This window comes from Choloepus didactylus, chromosome 11, assembly GCF_015220235.1.
Source record: "Choloepus didactylus isolate mChoDid1 chromosome 11, mChoDid1.pri, whole genome shotgun sequence".
Classification (NCBI taxonomy): Eukaryota; Metazoa; Chordata; class Mammalia; order Pilosa; family Megalonychidae; genus Choloepus; species Choloepus didactylus.
Genome location: NC_051317.1, coordinates 21397591 through 21416710, shown reverse-complemented (window position 1 = coordinate 21416710; position 19120 = coordinate 21397591). Strand labels below are relative to the sequence as shown.

Below are 19120 nucleotides of genomic sequence, written 5' to 3'. Positions count from 1 at the left end.
TGCCCATTCTGGTCTGGGAAAACCTGATTGGGGTAACCAAGGAAACCATGCCTAGACAACCAAAAACAACCTACAATAAGAAAAATGTAGCTATGGCCCAGACAAAGGAAAAAAACTTACACTTCAACAGAAATACAGGAATTGAAACAACTAATACTAAGTCAATTAAAAAAGTTTAGGGAAGATATGACAAAAGAGATGAACCATATAATGAAAACACTGGGTGAACATAAGGTAGAAAGTGAAAGTTCTAAAAACCAACTAGCAGAATCTATGGAAATGAAAGGCACAACACAAGAGATGAAACACACAATGGAAACATGCAGCAGCAGATCTCAAGAGGCAGAAGAAAACACTCAGGAACTGGAGAAAAAGGCACCTGAAAGCCTACACACAATAAAGAACAGATAGGGAAAAGAATGGAAAAATATGAGCAATGTCTCCAGGAAATTAAAGACAAAAGGAAAAACAAGAATGTATGTGTCATTTGTGTCCCAGAAGGAGAAGGGAAAAGGGAAAGAAGCAATAATAGAGGAAATAATCAATGAAAATTTCCCCTCTCTTATGAAAGATATAAAATTACAGATCCAAGAATCACAGTGTACCCTAAACAGAATAGCTATGAATAGGCCTACACCAAGACACTTAATAATCAGGTTATCAAATGTCAAAGATAAAGAGACAATCCTGAGAGCAGCAAGAGAAAAGCAATCAAACACTTACAAAGGAAGCTTGATAAGACTATGTGCAGATTTCTCAATAGAAAACATGGAGTCAAGAAGGAAGTGGGGTGATATATTTAAAATACTGAAAGAGAGAGACCACCAACCAAGAATCCTATATCTGGCAAAACTGTCCTTTAAATATGAGGGAGAACTTCAAATATTCTCTGACAAACAGACAATGAGAGAGTTTGTGAACAAGATACCTGCTCTGCAGGAAAGACTAAAGGAAACACTGCAGACAGAAAGGAAAAGACAGGAGTGAGCGGTTTGGAAAACAATTTTGGGAGATAGTAGCACAGGAATGTAAGTACACTGAACAAAGATGACTGCGAGTATGGTTGAAAGAGTAAGGCTGGGACCATGTGGGACACCAGGACAAAAGATGAATGATAAAGACTGGGACTTTGTAACTCAGGGAAAACTGGAGTGCACTACAATTGTAATAAAAGGTACAAATACGTTTTTACATGAGGTAGAACAAATGAATGTCAGCATTACAAGTTGTTAAAAATAGGGTGGAATTGGGGGGAAATACAATCAATGCAAACTAGAGACTATAATTAACAGAAATATTGTATTATGCTTCCTTTAATATAACAAAGGCAATATACCAAAGCTAAATGCATACGGGAGTGTGGGGAATAGGGGAATGGTATGGGACTCCTGCCATTGGTGATGTTGTCTGACTCTTCATTCTACATTAGTTTAATGCTATCTTTCCTTTTGTCACTTTCTGGCTATCAAGTTTTGTTTTTTGTTTGTTTGTTTTCTCTCTTTCTCTTTTCTTTTTCTTTTGCTTCTCTGACTTCTTTGACTCTTCATCTTTGTGGAAGAAATGGAGATGTCCTTATATAGATAATGGCAATCATGCTGAATACACAAATACGTGACTATACAGGGAACCAATGATTGTTAACCTCGGACAGAAGGTATGCTGTGTAAACAAAACCATCTTAAAAGAAATGGGTTGATGAAGAAACCTGGGGGCACTAATGGAGTGAAATTGGACAGACCCATAAGGGCAGATGTTGCATAGTCTCAGTGATATGAACTAATTGTAATATGTAAACTAATAGGCATGCAATATAAGTTACCAGGATATAGAATGAGGCTAAAGGGTGGGGAGCAGTTGCTTATTACAAGCAGAATGTTCAACTAGGGTGAACTTAAATGTTAGGAAATGGTCAGAGGTGATGGTAGCATGTTGTGAAAATAACTAACAGTGCTGAAAGGTGTGTGAATGTGGTGGAAAAGGTAAGCTCACATATATCACAGGAAGGAAAGTTGGAGGTTAAAAGATGGGAATGTATAAAACAGTGAATCTAGTGGTGGACAATGTCCATGATTAACTATACAAATATTAGAAATCTCTCCATGAACTAGAACAAATGTATGACACTATAACTAGAAGTTAATAACAGAGAGCATAAAGGGAAAAAATATATACCTATTGCAAACTATATACTGCAGTTAGTATTTTAACATTCTTTCATCAACAGTAACAAATGTACTATACCAAAACTATGAATCAATAAAGGAGGGGTGTGTGGTTAGGGGTATGGGTAGATCTGAGTTTCCTTTTTTGTCTTTATTTCTTTTCTGTAGTAATGAAAATGTTCTAAATATTGAAAAAAATATTTTAAAAAGCACCCAAAAAAGAAAAGCTCAGGACCAGATGGCTTCACATGAGAATTCTACCAAGCATTCAAGAAAGAATTAATACCAATCATGCTCAAAATCTTCAAAAAAATGGAAGGGAGGGAAAGCCATTTATCTCATTCTATGAAGCCATTATCATCCTAATATCAAAGGCACATGAAGATACTACAAAAGAAATAAATTATAAACCAATCTCTTTAATGGATATAGATGCAAAAATCCTCAACAAAATACTTGCAAGTCAAATCCAGCTGTACATTAAAAGAATTATACACAATAAGCAGGTGGGATTTATTCCAGGTATGCAAGGCTGCTTCTACACAAGAAAATCAATTAATGAAAGCAATCAACAAATGAAAGCAAAAGAACCACATGATCATCTCAATTGATGCAGAAAAGGCATTTGACAAAATTCAACATCCTTTCTTGATAAAAACACTTCAAAGGATAGGATTAGTAGGGAACTTTCTCAATATTATAAAGGCTGTATATGAAAAACCCACAGCTAACATCATACTCAATGGGGAAAGAATGAAAGCTTTCCCACTACAATCAGGAGCAAGATCAGGATGTCCACTGCCTCCACTGTTAATCAACATGGTGCTGGAAGTTCTAGCTACAGCAATTAGGCAATAAAAAGAAATAAAAGTCATCTAAATTGGAGAGGAAAAAGTAAAACATTCATTCTTAGCAGATGACATGATTCTACTTGTAGAAAATCCAGAAAAATCAACAGCAAAGCTATGAGAATTGATGAACTTAGAACTAAGCAAAGTGGCAGGCTACAAGACCAACACACAAAAATCGGTAGTGTTCCTATACACAAGCAATGTGCAGCTACAGGAGGAAATCAAGAAAAATATTCCATTTTCAATAGCAAGCAAAAGAATCAAGTATTTAGGAATAAACTTAACCAATTCCGCAAAAGACCTATACAGTGAAAACTACAAGAAATTGCTGAAAGACATTGAACAGAATGTAAAATTATGGAAAACCATATCATATTCATGAATTGAAAGACAAAATATTGTTAATATGTCAATTCTACCTAAAGTAATCTATAGATTTAATGCAATAACAATTAAAATCCCACAACCTTACTTTGCAGAATTAGTAAAACCTATTACAAAATTTATTTGGAAGGGCGAGATGCCCTGAACAGCAAAAAAGTTCTTGAGAAAGAGGAACAAAGTGGGAAGTCTCACACTACCTGACTTTGAAACATAATACAAAGCTACAGTGCTCAAAACAGCATGGTACTGGCATAAGGCTAGAAATACTGATCAATAGAATCAGACCTTCATATCTATGGACAATTGATCTTTTATAAGGCAGTCAAGCTGAAACATCTGTGACAGAGCAGCCTCCTCAATAAATGGCATTTGTAGAACTGGATATCCATTTCCAAAAGAATGAATGATGACACCTATCTTACACCTTACATAAAAATTAGCTCAGAATGGATCAAAGACCTAAACATTAGTGCTAAGACCATAAGACTCTTACAAGATAATGTAGCGAAATATCTTAAAGATTTTGTCATAGTAGGGTTTTTTCATAAACCTTGCATGCAAAGTATGAGAAACCAAAGAAGAAGTGGACAAATGGGATCTCCTCAGAATTGAACACTTCTGTACATCAGAAGACTTTGTCAGAAAAATAAAAAGGCTGCCTATACAAGGGGAGACAACATTTGGAAAACACATATGAGATAGGGGTTTAATATCCCAAATACATATAGGGAACCTACAGCTCAAAAACAGAAAGACAAACAACCCAATTAAAAAATGGGCAAAGTACAAATACAAATGGCTCAAAAACATATGAAAAATGCTCAACTTCACTGGCTATTAGAGAAATGCAAATCAAAGCCACAATGAGATATCATCTGACACTTACCAGAATGGCCACTATCCAACAAACAGAAAATTCCAAGTTCTGGAGTGGATGTGGAGAAAGAGGCACAGTTATTCACTGTTGGTGGGAATGTAGAATTGTGCAACCACTCTGAAAGTGTGTGGTTGTTCCTTATGAAGCTAAGTACTGATTTGCCATCAGACCCAGCTATTCCATTACTAAGTATATACTCAGAGGAAATGAAAGTTAAGACACTGTTCTTGTTTGCTAATGCTGCCAGAATGCAAAATACCAGACATGGATTGGCTTTTATAAAAGGGGGTTATTTAGTTACACAGTTACAGTCTTAAGGCCGTAAAGTGTCCAAGGTAACACATCAGCAGTCGGGTACCTTCACTGGAGAATAGCCAATGGTGTCCAGAAAATCTCTGTTGGCTGGGAAGGCACGTGGCTGGCATCTTCTCCAAAGTTCTAGTTTCAAAATGGCTTTCTCCCAGGACATTTCTCTCTAGGCAGCAGTTCCTCAAAAATGTCACTCTTAGTTGCACTTGGAATATTTGTCCTCTCTTAGCTTCTCCAGAGCAAGAGTCTGCTTTCAATGGCCATCTCCAAAATGTTGCTCTGTAATGGCTATCTCGCCATCTCCAAAATGTTGCTCTGTAATGGCTATCTCCAAATTCTGAGATGCTTATCCCTTTGTGTATAACCTGATCAGTCTCTGGAACTTTGGGTATCCATGTGACATCTGAAACTAAGAGCTAGAGCCCAGCAGATATGAATGTAAGTATTATTGCATACAGCAATTGTTTAAAAAGCTGACAAAGAGTCCAGACTTCAATTAGAGATGTGAATGAAGCAGATCTGGTTAGGACTAGAGCAAATCAGGCCAAAGGGTAAAGGAAAATACTGACTGTTTTAAAACTTCAACTTCCCTGAGAGACCAATTGAACAGAAGTTTGGTGCAGGATCTATATTTTCTGTAGTACACTAAACAATTTAACATGTACAATCAGCTTGTTCAAACACCATAATTACATGGAACTTTGAATAAGAAGTGAGACCTGTAAGGTTAGTGAGAAATAGTGACACAGCCCAAAGTAATTTGAGAAGAGAATATAAATATATATGCAGGCCTGGTTGTTGTGTTGTGCTTCCTTCCTCTCTCACACCATGCTCTTGGGGACTGCCTGAGCAGAGGTGGTGGTGGGAGAATGGCCCGGGGGCCTGCTCTGTCACCACCAGGCTCTCAGCCTTTAGGTATGGCAGCAGCAGTCAATCAATGACCAGTGCCCACCTAGCACTCAATCCCTGGGCTCACTGCAGCCAGAACTTGTAACCCTGCTGAGAGCTTCCTCTCTCTGGCAGTGCAGGCCCTAGGAGCCTCACCTAGCAGCAGCCTGAGGAAAAGTGAGTGAAGGAGTCTAAGGGGGTGGTGAGTCTAGTGGTGGCATTGCAAAGATGATCACCAAGCAGCAGATACTTATGGCCAAGGAGAAGCACAGCAAGAACATCACCAGCATGGCAACATAACCAAGACCCTGAGAAATGCCCCCAAAGAAAAGGTATCTATAGGACCCTGGTTGTTAGCTCTCTTCATTTTTGCTGTTTGTGGCTCTGTAATTTTCCAGATTATTCAAAGTATCAGGATGGGCATCTGAAGTGACTGACCTTAAGATGTTTCCATTCTCCTGTGAATTTTAACTTGAAGTCATTCCTGATGTTTGAAACCCTGGTTAAAAACCATTCAGTAAACCATCCTGCCTCAGAATGACTTTTCATATTGTTCCAGTTCACTAATGCTGCCTTTTTGCACAACACCAGAAATGGATTGGCTTTTATAAAGGGGGCTTATTTGGTTACACAGTTACAGAATTCAGGCCATAAAGTGTCCAAGGTAACACATTAACAATTGGGTAACTTTACTGGAGTATGGCCAATGGTGTCTGGATAACCTCTGTTAGCTGGGAAGTCACGTAGCTGGTGTCGGCTCCAGAATTCTGGTTTCAAAATGGCTTTCTCTCAGGATGTTCCTCTCTAGGCTCCTTAAAAATGTCACTCTTAGTTGCTCTTGGGGCATTTGTCCTCTCTTAGCTTCTCTGGAACAAAAGTCTGCTTTCAAAGACCATCTCCAAAATGTTGCTCTGTAAGCTGCAGCTCCTCTCTCAGCTCCTAAGCATTCTTCAGTGTCCCTCTTGGCTGTAGCAAGCTTGCTCCTTCTGTTTGAGCTTATATAGGCCTCCAGCAAACTAATCAAGGCTCATGCTGAATGGGAGTGGCCACACCTCCATGGAACTATCTAATCAGAGTTATCACCTACATTTGGGTGGGTCACATCTCCATGGAAACAATCAAAAACTTACAATCTAATCAGCACTAGTAACGTCTGCCCCCACAACATTACATCAAAGAACATGGCATTTTGGGGGACATAATACATCCAAACTGGCACACATATCATCCTCATGTGTCATTCCAAGGTTTCTTCATTGGTCATTCTGAGTTTTCTAGTCCATACCACAGTGCCTTGCAAAAGCACCACATGAATAAACAATAAAATTTGTTTGTTAAGCTTCAGAAATGGGCCCTACTTAGTCAGTAAAGAGTAAGTTTTTCTATGTGATTGTTTAAAACAGTATGCAGTATAGATAATTGAATCAAATCTGTAGACAGGGTCTAGATTTTGTTAACCCTTATGTGCCAATGCAATTAGCTTAATTTAAAATTTGGAATCAATGGTTTTTATATAGGGAGGCACTTTATTACTGTCTCTTGAATTGAAAGCATATTCCCATATAGGGTCATCAAGTAACTATCCTGTATTAGGGTGCTTATAAATAGAACTACACAGCCTAGTTTTAACACCATCTTTAACCCTTGAGAATTTTTAAGAAATTTCTAAATGCCTAATATGAAGGGAGATACTTATAGCCAAAACATCTCTTTTAACAATAGTCTTTCTATTATACTACCTTGAGTTTTGCATGAGTGAATATACTAACCTGAGATGCAATTTTAAAAAGTGAGCATTTTATAACTTGGTCATTTCAGTTTCACTAAAAGCTACCATGGAGCCAAGTAAGGGAAAGTTGTTTATGTCAGCACTATTTATTTATTCTATTTATTAATTCTAAATAAATATTAGAATTATTTTAATATGTCAGAGGGGTTTACCATGCTAGACAAAATTTAAGGAAAAAATGCTACTAAAGGTGGAAGCCTCATCAGGACATGCTATTGAGCCCAATGTGCCATAAGACATCTTAGCAGGTGACTAGTACTTTTAATACAAAAAAGGCACATCAACTAAAGTTACACTTAGTTTAGAAATACTTTTACTGGATTTATGATTGAAATGCTGTTAGTTACTAGATACATCAGAGTAGGGTGACATCTGAAATTAGATTTAAGGATAAGTGTCAGTCGTTAGTTTTCCTTTGTTGTATGATTTTACAGGTTTTAATCAAATTTCCTTTTTACTGATAGGGGTAAGGGTGATAAGGCAGGTTTTGGGTTTTCTAGTACTGTTGAAAAACTGCAAGTATTGACTATTTATATTCTTAGCCATAACTTGGTGTAAAAAAAGGCTGAGCTGTCTATTAATGAACTGGAAAAAAGTCTGCTTCTGTGTGCTTTGTTAATTGTCTTAGGATATTGCTTTTAGACAGTTAAGAGGAACAGAAAGGAAATCTGCTTTCTAGTCTATAAATAGTGTGAACCTCAGAGAGAGTTTCTGATAACCTCCTGACTATGGGAAAAAGGGAGAGTAGTAGTTAAGGAACTTGACTACTCCAGTTAGCTGAGCTGCTCCAAATGAAGGAAGAGGAATCAGCTAACCTTTGGCTGGCAGGTTTTTTTGTTTGTTTGTCTGTTTGTTTTCCAGAGGAATATGCATTTATTTTGAAAAGCAAACAGTATAAATACTTAACAGTTTAAAATTAATTATTTTAATGTGATGTCTTCCACATCAGGACCATAAACTCTATTCAGTCAACCTTTTTACATGATATTATAATTTAAATACATATTTATTTAGTCTATTCTTTATAAGTTGACCTCAGACTGAAACGTATGTAAAAGGTACATTTATTGTGCATTAAAACTTAATTCTGTTTTCAAAGGGCCTTGAAGGAGCATGACCAGTCCAACAATAAGACTAGCTCTCTTACTCTACATTCTCATTTTAAATCAGGAATTGCTTTATTAAAGCAGCTGGTTTAAAGCATAGGGAATAAACCAATGTAAAATAAACCAATGTAATCAAGGCAGATTACTTCCCAATTAGTAATTTATAGAACCCAAGTGATTTATTATTTAGTGAAGATCAGACAAATTTGATGAGACAAATCTGACGATATGAAATGGGTAAGAATTTTGATCATGATTCTGCAAATCAAGAATGGAACAATTTTTTAGAATAAAGGAAAGTGAGGAAAAAAGAGGGAAACCCTGGAATATAGTTTTATTCTTTAAGAGCACTTTAGGGGACACTATTTTCTTCCCTTAAAGTGAATTTGAGCTGTCCTTCAACTTAAACATATATAAATTATGATCAAACTCACTTGTCAAACAACTTCTATCCCCATCTAAATTCCTTAGTGTCAGTGTATCCCTAGAAATTTCTTTCACCCTTAAAACAGTTATCTTTAGTATGTATCTCCCTTATTTAGAACTTTCTTCTATTTTGAAATATGAGCCGTTAAATCTCTACCCACAACAAACTTCCAACCTGAACATCTAATAACTCCTAAGTTTTCCTCTACCATTCTGATTTCCACCTAGTCTATTATATGTTAAAAGTAAAATCAAATCTCTGCATTGGAATGCATTTCTTTTTTCTCTCTGGCATTGCTTCTCCAGAATGGCCAATTTGAAGAAGAAAAAAAGCCATAAAATTACAAAAATGGTCACTTTAAAAATTTCTGTTGCAATGGCAGAACCCAAATTCATACAGTCATATTCAAATGTAGACTCTTTCCATCCTGGGTGACTGACATAACCTATATCTAAACTAATATATTTTTATTAATTTGTTAAATACAAATTTGTTTATTAAATACAGATTTGTCTATTTGTTAAATACAGAACTGTGATTAAACACTTCTATTTAATGAATGGGTTGTGATGAGGTTATCTAATGAATTAATTTTGGGAGGAGAATCCAAGCTGTGTTTAATTAGTACAGAATGAAACTGGGATAGTCCAAATTTAAAGAATAAAAGTACTGAGATAAATTACTTGTGCAATTATGTTAAAAAGATTTATTCTATGTGAAAATGATTTGGGGGGGTGGTGGGGTGTAGTGTGTGGAGAAGGTAGATAAGCACCCAAGCCATGTTTGAGTCATCTTTGTTTAGTATCTCCACAATGACTTACTTATTCTTAGTAGGTGTTTAATAGAATTGCTAGATCAAATACATTAATTATTTCTTTCTTTTTTTTTTTTTTTTTTTACAACTGCTGTGGTCTGCTGATCTGTTATTTTGGGATATATCTGTTTTCCAAGAAAGCTACCTGATTGTTTGTAAAAGATTGGGACTATTAGGTTCCAATCCATTGTACTGATTACTGGTAAAATTGAAGTTTTGATGGCCAGTGCAATACCCAGAGGACAATGCAACAGTTTGAAACACTAACTTTTACCTCACTTCTTTGATCTACACATCAGGAAAAATTATTTTACCTTCCTCATCTGGTCATTTTGAATATTAAACAATAGGCCCTTTGCACAGTGCAGGAAGACAGATGATTAATAAAATCTATTTTCTTTACCCAACATTATATCTTCATAGTCCATGTGAATATGTGAACTTCCATAAATACCGACTAAATGCTAAAAGTCTAAGAAAATAAATTCATTTTCTTTAAACCTCTAATGCCAAAACATGTATAGAAGAACAGAAGAACAAAGAAAAAGCACACTGTACTGTATGCTTATGACTGGAATGGCAGTCACATTGGGATGAAATTGAAACAGAAGTATGCTCTAGGTTGTTTTGTGATTTTAGGTATCACCTTCTCAAGCCTCAGTAATATAGTTCAAAATTTTCTCCTCTAGCTTTTAGGGATACCCATGAAATGTGTTTATTCTGTGATGTGGTTTAGAAGCACACTGCTGAACACAATATAAGTTAAAAAGAAAATTCAATTAAATTCATTAAAAATTAGGATCACCTAAAAGTTAAATATTAATTTTATATATACTAGTTTTTTTTTCCCTTTAAAAAGCCAACTCACAGTAAAAGTCCAGTAAATTGTTTCTAGATTAACCATTTGTTAAATAAAAAGTTGTTTTTAACTTTAACATTAGGAAGCTTGAAAGCATGTCCTTATCCAACTACAAACTCATCAGATACTATATATAAAAAAATTAGCATGAAAATCTGTGTTGGACTGGTTTAAATAAAGGCATTTTTTTAATTAGGTAAAATATTTATTTACCTGAATTGCTTCTTAAATGCATCTTTAGTTTTAAAAAAAAACAAATATAAGAGCAGCTGGTTTATCCTTCAGATTTATTGTACTTTTTAAAAGTTAATTTTTCTTGAGATGGCACATTGGCAGGTTTGGTGTTTGCTGATGCTATCAATATTTAAAAACAAATTGCTTTTGAAAGTTTTATCATTCAGAAAGAAAAAAGGGTCTTCCCATAATTGAAAATGGTAATCTTTTCTAAAAAGTAGACAGGGAAATGTCTAAATAACCATTCTTGATAAAGAAAGGAGACAAATTTCAAATTAAAGATACAAATTTAAATGAAGTAAATTTTATAAAGTATCAAAAAGCTAATGACATGCACAGATATTTAATCTCTAATAAGAGGGGAACAGTGCTGGAACTTAAATATGATAGGATTGATCAACAATAAATAAACATTTTTAGTGCAAAGAGTACAGAAAAATTTCTCAAGGCAAAGATCACAGCAATCATTCTAATCCGTACAAAATCAGTCTCAGTTTTGTATACAATCTATACAGTTTGTCTATGAATTCAGCCACTGGGTTGAAATGACAATTCACAAATCATAAATATAAAACAATGTGCTTAGTTGTTTGTCCCATTCCTCTCTTGGTAGCTCATGTTTCAGGAAAATCTATAGTGGAGCATGAAACTGGATGTGCATTGCTATTGCCTGTTGAAGTTTCTCTTCCTTGGCTCTTCTACAGTGGCAAATTGTTCTCTTTTCCATGAAGCTACTAAGAAAATCATCTATTTCAGTTTTTCCTTCCAAGAAATCTTCAGCAATATTATCAGATTCTTCCTCAGATTCATGTGCAGCTACTTTTAATCTTGCCTGTAGGGCACTTGCACTACAGCTCTCACTAAGTTCATGCTGCCTTTGCATCTTCTTTTCAAAATTAGATTTCATTTGTGAAAGTAATTCATACTTATCTAAAACAGTCTGCCTTTTGGCTTCCAAGCTGGGCTCCAAAAGGAGGTTTTTTCTTGCCAGCTCCTCAATACTCTTTACTAAGTCATCCTTGTCATTAATAATTTGTTTTAGTTGAGGTAAAGTAAGAAACTGTTCTAGTAATATCTCCTCCTGTTCATTCATATATGTGAGTTGTGACACACTTAGTTCTGGGAGTTCTGGAAATGTATCAGGGACATCTGGCATCTTGTATCCAAAACCATTTTGGCTTACCGGTGCAGAAATGTCTGTTGTGGGAACAGGTAACGGCAGATTTGAAAGGAAACCAAATGAAGGAGCAGTGGGTTTGGCTGTGGTATAACTTGAGGTTGAAGAAACAGTGTCAGCAACAGATACAGAAGGTGATGGGCCTGTTAGCTTCTTGTGGGGGTATGGAGGAAGATATGAAAACCCTGAGAAGCAGAAGGAGGCATCCCATCTGGGTTACTATATAGGTATGGAAATGCTGTTGAAGTGGAGCCAAAAACTGGAGGATCTTCCAAAACTCATCAATAGACTTTGAATAATTTTTCCAAGATCTGAGTGCATTGTAAAATTGTTTTACTAATGGACAGGTAACATACACTCCTTGTTTATTATCCATTAAGTGATGCCGTATTGGTGGATAAACACTGATCACTGGTTTTTCCTGAGGAAATTGTGGAGGAAGCAATATATTAATGTTAATTGTCAGGTTGTTTACAGTGAATGGTAATCTGTACTCCACATCTTTCCGTATTTCAGCTATACTGGAGTGTGAGTTCTGGAGGGACTCGATCAGGCGCTGCTTCTGCTGCTGAAGGCTGGTGAGGCCACTGGGAGACCCAGTTGCGGAGGAGGCGCTCTTGTTCAGGGGAAAGAGCCAGCTCATCCTCCTCAGGTCCCCGGGCCCGAGGCCCTAGAAGGCGCTGGCCTGCTTCTCCCAGATGCTCAGCCCGGCAGTTCTCTGCCAACGGAGGAGCAGGCTGAGGCGCCGGGGGCCGCGTCTTCTCTAAGCAAGCCCACTGGGGATCCCCGATTCCTAGGGGGCATGCTATGACTGCAAGGAGCTGTAGGGAGACAACTCACCGCCCGGAACAGGCAGTCCCGCGTCGCGGCCAGGAGGTCCAGAACAGTCAGGCGGTCTGACTGCCAGCGATCCCGGCTGGCAGGTTTTTAACCACATTGCTACCTGCCTTTCTCATCCAGTAAATCAACCCTATATTTGGTTCCTTCTTTGAAAAGTTGTCTTGGTTAGATTAATCTATTTTATAAATTTAAAATGAAAGTTACTGCTCTAAATTCATAGCAGTTTCCTTAATTTTTGCTTTGAGTTAAACCATTCCATATCTGAATTTACGTTGGTTTACTATAGAAAATTGATTTTAAAATGTTGGGTTTTTAAAAAAAAAATGTATGATGCTTTGATTAATTTGATTGTTAAATTGGTATAGCTGTGATTGTTTTACATCTGTAAAATTGCATTCCCTTTATATTTCATGTGTAATTTACCAATTGAGTACATTTTATGTTAAGAATTGATTATGCATGTTTGGGTAAATGCATATATATGCAGGGCCCCCTGAAGAGCTGGGGTAAATGCAGAAGTGTTGGACTTCCTCACCTGGGTTGTTGCTGATGTTTTCACAATCATTGCATGCTGATGGTTTGGTATGTGGAGCCCTCTATCTTAGGACTTGCTCTTATGAATATCCTTGCTACAAAGGAGAGGATAAACCTGCTTATACTTGTGCCTTAGACTCTCCCCTTTAGTACATCTTTGTTGCTCAGAAGTGGCCCTCTCTATCTAGCTAAGCCACCTTGGCAGGTGAACTCACTGCCCTCCCCCTTTGTGGGACCTGAGTCCCAGGAGTGTAAATCTCCTTGGTTACCTGGAATGAACTCCTGTGACTTCCTGGGATGAACCTGGACCCAGCATCATGGGATTGAGTACATCTTCTTGACCAAAAGGGTAAAGCAAAATGAAACAAAATAAAGTTTCAGTAGCCAAGAGATTTCAAGTGGAGTTGAGAGGTCACTCTGGTGGGCATTTTTATGCACTATATATATATATCCCTTTTTAGGTTTCAGTGTATTGGAAGAGCTATAAATAAATACCTGAAACTATCAAACTGCAATCCAGTAGCCATGACTCTTGAAGATGATTGTGTAACTAGCTTACAAGGGGTGACAGTGTGATTGTGAAAACCTTGTGGATCACACTCCCTTAATCCATTAAATGGATGGTTGAGTATAAAAATGGGGACAAAAACTAAATGAAAAATCAGGTGGGAGGGGGATGATTTGAGTGTTGATTCTCACTGTTATTTTTTATTCTTATTTTTATTCTTTCTGGTATAAGGAAAATGTTCAAAAATAGATTGGAGTGATGAATGCACAACTATATGATGGTATTGTGAACTCTTGATTGTATGTCATGGATGATTGTATGGTATGTGACTATATCTCAATAAAACTGAATTTAAAAATAAATGAATGGAAGAAAGGGTAAAAATATACAGAACCATGTTTATTCTTCTTCACCTTCAGCTTCTTTCTTTCCTTGGCTTTCTCTCAATCTGTCTGAATTTCTTTCAGTTTGTAAAAGACCCCAGTATTATGATAAGGAGCCATCTTCATTGACTTGGGCCACATCTTAACTGAAATAACCTCAACAAAACTTTCTACCTACAATGGGTTCACACCCACAGGAATGGATTAAATTTACAAACATGTTTTCCTGGAATACATATCTCCAAGTCTCCACAATAGCTAAAATAAAATGTGTCAACTATACCAAATTATGGTAAGGATCTGTAACCACTGGAACTCTTCCACAATGCTGGTAGGAATATAAAATATTACAGCCACTTTGGAAATTTTTGTCCCTTTCCTATAAAGTTGAACATAAACTTATTATATGATCCAGAATTCTCATTCCTAGGTGAGAGAAATGAAAATTTAAGTTCATGCAAAAACTAGTATTTAAATATCTATTGCTATTCTATTCATATTCACCAAAATCCTGAAAAAAACCTAAGTGTCATTCAATTGGAGAATGTACAAATCAACATTGGTACACTCATTATAGCAGAACACTACTTGGCAATAAAAAGTCATAAGCTACACATATATTCAACAACTCAGGGAAATCTTGAAAGCATTATTTTGAGTGCAAAACCCAGTCTCAAAAGGACACATACAGTATGATTCTATTAATATGCCATCCTTAAAATGGTAAAACTATAGTGATGGAGAACTGAGCAGTAGTGGCTGGAGATTTTGGTTGGAGGAGGGAACTGTGATTACAAAGGAGTAGTAACATGCAGTTTGTAGAAACTCTTCTACATCATAATTGTGGTGGTGTTTACAAGAATCAGTATGTGTTAAAATTCATAAAGCTGTACAACAAAGAAAGAATACCTTTTATACTTCAATTTAATTTTAAAATGTTAACATTAAAATAAAAAGAAATAATGAAGGAAATACAATAATCTATGTATGCTCTTCTTTGTATGCAATTTCATTTCAATAGTAATTTCAATAATTAAATGATGATGATAATTATGATGATAAAACTAGGGATTACAATTTCAAATATCACATCTTGGACTGGGGAAACCAGAGAAGCAAGTCCATGTGCCAAGAGATGAGAGGAAAAATAATATTAAGGGATGTTTTTGATCATTACATTTGCAAAATACATAAATACAAAGTTGTTAATTTTGACAGTCTGTAATCATAACTGTATAAGGGACATATCCATCTGCTTTACTGGAGACTTATGTAACATTTTCCTATGAAAGAAAGGTTTTTTATTTTTATTTCTTATTGATTGATTCTCACACACAGGCTTAATCAATCCACAAGGAAAGATTATCTTTTCCGGAAATCCTTTCTTCTATCTCACTACCCTGCCATTTCCTGGATTGTTGCTTGCTCTTGAGCATACAGATTATGACAGAACAAAATTGCAATGTCTGATTCTCACTTGGCTAATGTGAAAAGGAATGTAGAGGTCAATCACCTTCCTTATATAATTATGACTCAGTTCATTTATCATATCTGCTAAAATTTCATTAACCTGGACATCGTCATGTTGCTCCACCTAGCTACAAGTGATGCTGGGAATTGTATTCTCTAGCTTGGAAGTTGTGTGTGCTGATAAAGTTTGGATGGGATGTCCACCACTACCCCAACAAGAGTATCAGAATACATATTGGTAGAGAGCTAGTAATTTACCAAAACAGTAGATGAAAATTCAGAGCTAGTGGAGGTTTTATGTAAACCTGATGATTTTCAAATACTTCAGTCCATGAATATACACATATAATAAAATACATTTAATTTTTAGGATAGCATGTTACTTTATGCATAAAATTGATGAAAAGGAGAACTAAAAATATAAACAGTACCTGACACTAACAATTGCCTTTTTAAGAACTGTCTCAAGTAAAAACAGTGCTTCCATGAATCTGAGAATGATGGTATATGGGGGGATTAGATCATGGAGGGCTCAACTCAAGTATTTCAAATGCAGAGTAAGTGGAATTTTTGACCTGCTCTCAGGAAAAGTTCTTATAAGAGGCCCAAGTCAGTTCACACTTAAATCTTTTGCCCTACTGCCTCTGTCTTCTTGGTGTCTGGACCATGATGTAATAAATTAAGCTGCAGTGTTCATTTCCATTCCTGGGGAATCAGAGCCATGTGCTCAGGATGCTGAAGATAAAATTAAAGAATCCTGGTTGCCTGTTGGTGTTTGGAGCTGGCACTTCACTTCAGCAATTTGTTAGTGTGACAGAAGAGTAAATCTTCTAATTTGCATAAGCAACAATTTTGGTACTGTTATTTTAAACCAGGGTACTATGATTCCATATTATTACAATAAACAACCAAATTTCTATAGTTGAAGGGAGGAAAATTTGAAAGCACACGAGAGGAAATAGTCATTTCCTTACATTTTATAATAGAACATCCATCTCTATTGTCTAAAATTCTAAAGCATGATGCTGATCTGCAAAGCAGTAGTGGTTAAAACCTATTTCATAAAAGTACAAAAAACAAACATGTAAAGATCTAAAAAGAGATTGCAGGTGCTCTAAGTTACAGTAGAGAAAAGAAGGACAAGTGTAAACACACAAATTCCATATAGGCAAATTACTATGGCTAAATGTGAATAGACTATTTCCTAAGAAAATAAAAGTGCATGGTTAAGACTTTCTGTTCTTTACACAGTAACTGTGGAATTGACTAAAGATGTGGGTTTGGGGGTAGAGTCTAAGACATCTTTTTCACTGTATCTTTTTTTAATGTTCATGTTTGATTTTTATTCAGCATTTTATTTTGAAAAGTTACAAATTTATAGAAAAATTGAAATGGTATAATGAACATCCATGCACACCTCACTTGAATTCATTATTTGCTAACATACTACTTTATCTACAAATATGTAGTTTTAATTTTATAGACATAGGTAGAGATTCTTCAAAATATTTCATAAAGAGTATAAATTATTTTTCAAATATAATTATTGTCTACATTTATGCATATGTCTTATTGCAAATGATATTAAGATACAAATTTTGTCTCAATGCATCATTTAAAACATATGAAAGGTTTCAGATTTCATGATACTTTGTGCCTAAATACTTCAGAATATATATGATGAGATAGGACATTCTCCACCAAAATCACAATTTCATTTTCATAGTCAAGAAAGAAAGTCAACCTTAATCTAACACTATTACATGTTTTATATATATATATATATATATAATATTACATATTATATATGTAATATTTGTCTATACATTATAAAATATAAGTAGTAAACTTTTAATGCTATGTTAATCATTCATAGTTGTATAAATTAGAATACACCCAACCAAAGAAGTATTAGGTCATCATAAAGACTGAAGAACAGTTTCTCTGTAAACTAATATTCAGGGATTTACACAGTATATATTCAAATAAAAATAAAAGGCCAGGTGCAGATAATATGATTAGTAGACCTCTTTTTATGTGAGAATGAAAGGAAAATAAAAATGCATATGTATATATATGTCTATATATACATTCACAAACATACAAATGAACACATACATATACATAAACTTTTAATAATATTTGTAATAAGATTAACAGGCACAATGCATCAAAACCCAGAAGATATTATCTTGGGTAGGAATAGGATGGAAGGGATACAGCTGACAGTGAAATTCTGAGCATAAATTTTTGTATGTTTGACACTGTACATGCTCTCCTTATTTAAAAACAAAAGTACATGTCAATTGATGAAAAAAGCAAATCCTAAAACTTAATGCAAACAGAAAAACAAACTAAATTTGCATCAAATTCCTATTTTATTCATAAAGATAAAAGATAATTAATAACTTATGAACATGGTATTAAAGGATATAAATTTACTAACACATAATCTAAATAAAATAATTACAGAAAAAATTTGGAACTTTTTGTAGCACTGGTGTAGTAATTACCAAATCTTTACAAACATCTAATTCTTTTAGGCTACAGAAAATGGCTAAATATATTGATAATTTGGGAAACCAGGATTTTCACTATGGGAAATAGGAATTATAAAAGTGGAATAGGATGTAACCAAGTATATGTGGAAATACTCTCTTGTTTAATTCGAGTGAGAGAATTGGTATGAACTCCTGATTTCTTAAAGTATACATTTAAGTATGAGTGATTTTAATTATATTAATTTTATTATATTAATTTACAAGATCATAGGTAATCATTTCACTGCTGGAAAATTGAGTTTGGAGTTACATGTTAAAACAAATTCGAAATTCCACTCATTTGTATCTGAAGGGTTGTAATACCACCCTTCTGTTCATGGTAATTTTAATAATATAAAAGTATAAAATTATTTAGTAATGTGTTTAAAGTAGTGTTACACACAGTGAACACTATTTTAAATGATGGACTATAGTTAGTACACTATAAAACATTTTTTCACAAATTGTAACAAATGTACCATACTAATGCAAGGTGTTAAAAATAGGGTAGTATATGGGAACCCTGTATTATATGCATGATTTTTCTGTAAACCTACACCTTCTAAATAAAAAAAGTAGTGTTAAAGTTTAACTGTCTAGCATGACAAATGCAAATATATAACAAGTTGATCAGATAATCATGTTTTACAGGAATGATTTTTATGATTACAGAAAAATATTCAAATGACATCAATTTATTATTAACTTTTGTTTGGCAATACAATTCCTGAAAAAATCTTTTGTTTTATCTTGCCCTAGAACACTAAAAGAAACAAAATTGACACTCTTCTACAATTCAGGTTTTTTTCAACACACTAAATTGATTAGTTATAAAATGAGTGCCCATTATTAGGTGGGTAGTAATTCACTATTATCAAGGAGAGGAGCATATAGCCTCTAGAGTCCTACCTGTTACTTTTCTTAAGGGGAAAAGGGCATAAAATAAATTACAGACTAAATTTCAGTAT

The 19120-nt window shown here is 35.0% G+C and overlaps 2 pseudogenes; one reads left to right on the top strand and one right to left on the bottom strand.

Moving 5' to 3' along the window:
• Positions 1-5687: 5687 nt before the first annotated feature.
• Positions 5688-5899, top strand: LOC119506484 (annotated as a pseudogene).
• A 5014-nt stretch (positions 5900-10913) lies between these two features.
• Positions 10914-12575, bottom strand: LOC119506372 (annotated as a pseudogene).
• Positions 12576-19120: the final 6545 nt, after the last annotated feature.